Genomic DNA, 4,041 nt, shown 5'->3' with positions numbered 1-4,041 from the left:
ACTGGCTTAAGTTTTCTCCTGGAATATTGTCATTCCTCGTCCTGTGGTGGTCTGGTTTCTTGCTTAGGATGAGGCCCCTGTGCTAGGCAAGGCTGCTGGTCTCACCTGAGGAGATGGAGATGAGTTTTCCATTGGCTGTTACAGTTAGCTATTTTATTTTATTATTTTATTTTTCATTTATTTATTTTGTCATACTTCTGCCTTTATTGTAAACAGCAGGCAGGACACGTGTAGCAATGGTTAAAAAAAAATTAATTTACAAAAGCAGAGACTTGGTGAGCTTCCTGGTGGGCACCCTTGGGGACTCACACATAGATGCCGACCCAGAGCAGGAGGAACAGGACTCCAAAGCCCATGAAGTGTGAGGCCACCAAGGAGAAAGGAGCTCTTTGTAGATGTCACATGTGTCCGTGGTGGAGGTGACCTCGTAAACAAAGAACCAGGCTGCAAAGAACGTGCCGATGGCCAGAAGCATCACAGGCAGGTGTGGGAAGACAGGCAGCTTCACCAGGTGGTACACCTACTCATGGCCTCAAGCTCCATTTTGCCCCGCACAGGATAAACCAGGGGTCAGCCACCGCAAGACAGTTAGTTAGTTATTTCATTTATTTAATTTAGTCAAATTACATCTCAATTGTGATCCCTTCCCTTGTTCCTCCCTCCCTCCCTCTTTCACCCTACTCCCCTCCCTTAGGTCTGTGACAGAAGGGGACCTCCTCCCCAACCATATGGTCACAGCCTATGAAGTCTCATCCTGGTAGCCTGCTTATCCTTTCTCTGAGTGCCACCACAGGCCTCCCCACCACAGGGAAGTGGTCAAATATGGGGCACCACAGTTCATGTCTGAGTCAGTCCCTGCTCTCCACACAACTGTGGAGAATGTCCTGGCCATCGCAGTTAGCTACTTTAGAATGAATTTGCTGGAACCAGATGGCAGTGGACACTCAGGAGTTTCCAAAAGCCCATGATGGCACCAAAAGTGTTAACGCCCTTTGCCAAGCTGCCGTGCTAAGCATGGCTAAGGATTCGGGTAGATGCCCAAACCTGCTGGAAGGCAGGTCTGGAGAGTCACGGGCCGTGGAGTGGGCTTCAGCGGCTGCCGAGGCATTTCTGCTGTCACGGCCCTGGGTGTCAGCAGTGATTCTGTCCCAGAAAACAATCATGAGGAGTTTGAGGGTGAGTTTGACTAGCTGGAGCTAGGGGTGCCAGGACACTTAATCTACATGTAACAACAGCCCTGTCGTAAGAAGAAAAAGCAGTACTTAATTATCCTATGGGTGGAGGAGAATCTCCAGGTACAGTTAAAAGGTCATTGGTAGAAAGCCAAGACACCAAAGCACCAAAACATCTTATTAGCATAGGTTGAGTATTTCCAGGAATCCCCAGGTGCTTGATGAACAGGATTTTTAATTTTTTTTTTTTTTAAATCAGGAAAGGGTCAGGCCTGTAATCGTTTTTTTGTTTTTTGTTTTTGGGTTTTTTTTTTTTTTTGGTTGTTGTTGTTGTTTTTAGACAGTGTTTCCCTTGTAGATCCAGCTGGCCTTGAACTCACAGAGACCCACCTGCCTCTGCCTCCCAAACGCTGGGAATAAAGGCGTGCGCCACCACCACATGGCTGTTTTTTAATTTTTTTAAAAGATGTATTTATTTTATGTATATGACTACACTGTCTTCATGCACACCAGAAGAGGGCATCAGATCTCATTATAGATGGTTGTGAGCCACCATGTAGTTGCTGGGAATTGAACTCAGGACCTTTGGAAGAGCAACAAATGCTCTTAACTGCTAAGCCATCATCTCTCCAGCCCCAGGCATGTAATCTTTCCCAAGGGCTAGGTGAGGCTCCTTAGGGGATCTAGAGTCCCCCAGATCAGAGGAAGAGAGGACCCTGATGAGAAAGGGAGTCCATTGTTGTTGGGTTCTTTTTATTTTTGTTTTGGTTTGTTTTGGTTTCTCAAGACAAGGTTTCTCTGTGTAGCCTTGAGTCCATCGTCTGGAAATGCCAGACTTCAACCTTTAAAAGCAGGCTTCCAGCCGGGCGTGGTGGCGCACGCCTTTAATCCCAGCACTCGGGAGGCAGAGGCAGGCGGATCGCTGTGAGTTCGAGGCCAGCCTGGTCTACAAAGCGAGTCTAGGATAGCCAAGGCTACACAGAGAAACCTTGTCTCAAAAAACCAAAAAAAAAAAAAAAAAAAAAAAAAAAAAAAAAAAAGCAGGCTTCCAGGCTGGAGAGATGGCTTAGAAGTTAGGAGCACCGGCTGCTCTTCTAAAGGACCTGAGTTCAATTCCCAGCAACTACATGGTGGCTATTATGAGATCTGGTGCCCTCTTCTGGCCTGCAGGTGTACATACAAGCAGAACACTGTATAGATAAACTAAAAAATAAATGTAAAAACCAGGGTTCCATAGGATGTCTCCTCTAGATAGGGCATCTCTATCTCCAGACTCTTCACTTGTCTGGTGCTCTCTGGGATGCTCCTCTGGTTGGGTGGATTGGAGCTGGAGCCATCTGTGACTTCACTCATCTTCTGGAAAAATACAAGCACAGCCTCAAGCTGGTATTAGGAATTAGGCCATTTTCATTAATTAGTTTGCGGATCTTTCCACTTAACATGTATTTTAAGTTATGTTTCGGTCACATTGTGTCTGGGCATCAGGAGAAGCATTATCCTCTATAGTGAAAATATATAAAGTTAGCATGGGCTAGACCTCAGTGCCTCCCACACTACTACTCCTGCAGAGGACCCAGGTTTGGTTCCAAGCACCCACATGGGTTGGCTTACAAGTGCCTATAACTCTGGCTCCTTTGGATCCAAGGCTCCCCTGGCCTCCCCAGGCTCCCACACATACTTGGTAGACACACAAATAAATTAATAGCTCCTTTTCAGAGTGGAAGAAAACTGGGAGTGGTGTTAATATTATTTTTTTATCTTATGTGTATGAGCAGTCGTCTGAATGTCTGTCTGTGCATGCTTCCTTCCTGTGGAGCCAGGTGAGGGCATCAGATACCCCAGAACTGGAATTACAGATGGTTGAAAGCCAACCTGTGGATGTTCAGAATTGAGCCCAAGTCCTCTGGAAAAGCCCTGATTTCTGAGCCACGTCTCCAGTCATAAAAGCTGACTCATATAGAGCCACGTAGAGCTGCCTCAGAGTCAGGAGGGGTACAGGTTTTTATATGAAGCCTTTATAACAACTTTCCAGTGTGGGGAAAGCACTCGGAGATTAAGCAATTCCCCTGTCAGTGGGCATGGGGAGGAACAGGGACTTGAACCCCAGGAAGTGGGACTGTGAAGACCTCACCCTCTCCAAAACTGTACTGCCAGCCTCCTGGGGCACCATTTTGGACAAAAATATACTTAAGTCCTTCAGTCCCGTATGGCATTGGGGGTGGGGCGGGTGAGGAGGAACGGAGTTGGAGGCCAGCCTGGTCTACAAAGGGGAGTTCAGGACTCGAAAAACAAAAAACAAACAAAACAAAACAAAAAGTCTTAAAATAGGAGCGAAGGAGGTGGGCTCAATTGGTAAAGAAAGGAGCTTGCAGCCAAGCCCAGTGGCCAGGGCTTGATCCCGAGACCTCCCTAGTGGGAGGAGAGAACCAGGTCCTTCAAGCTGCCCTCTGATGGCCACAGCTGTACCCTGGCTCAGGTGCCGTGGCCCTCCTTAACACCCACAGAAATAAATAAGTAAATAAATGGAAAAAATTGTAAGTGCTTTAAAATAGATACTAAATTACACCGTCCTAGTATAGAGTGGCAGGTTGTCTTTCCAGTACTCAGAAGGTGGAAACAGGCTACATCAAGAGTTCAAGGCCAGTCTCGGGTGCGTGAGACCCTATCTTAAGAACATCAACAACCCGGGAGGTGGTGCACACCTCTAATCCCAGCACTCAGGAGGGCAGAGGCAAGTGGATCTCTATGAGTTTAAGGCCAGCCTGGCCTACAGAATGAGCTCCAAGACGGTCAGGGCTACACAGAGAAACCCTGCCTCAAAAAAACCCAACCCAAACAAACAAACAAAATCAATAAAACTCACTGTTAC

The 4,041-nt window shown here is 47.0% G+C and overlaps 1 pseudogene across 1 annotated transcript; it reads right to left on the bottom strand.

The window, feature by feature from the left end:
* Positions 1–202: 202 nt before the first annotated feature.
* On the bottom strand, positions 203–543 carry LOC311598690 (dolichyl-diphosphooligosaccharide--protein glycosyltransferase subunit TMEM258-like; annotated as a pseudogene). The gene has a single exon. The product of its transcript is annotated as a dolichyl-diphosphooligosaccharide--protein glycosyltransferase subunit TMEM258-like (transcript).
* Between the last annotated feature and the right edge of the window lie 3,498 nt (positions 544–4,041).

This window comes from Acomys minous (genome assembly GCF_964271855.1).
Source record: "Acomys minous genome assembly, chromosome: 5".
Classification (NCBI taxonomy): Eukaryota; Metazoa; Chordata; class Mammalia; order Rodentia; family Muridae; genus Acomys; species Acomys minous.
Note: the sequence above shows the minus strand (reverse complement) of the source record. Positions and strands in the feature narration are given on the sequence as shown.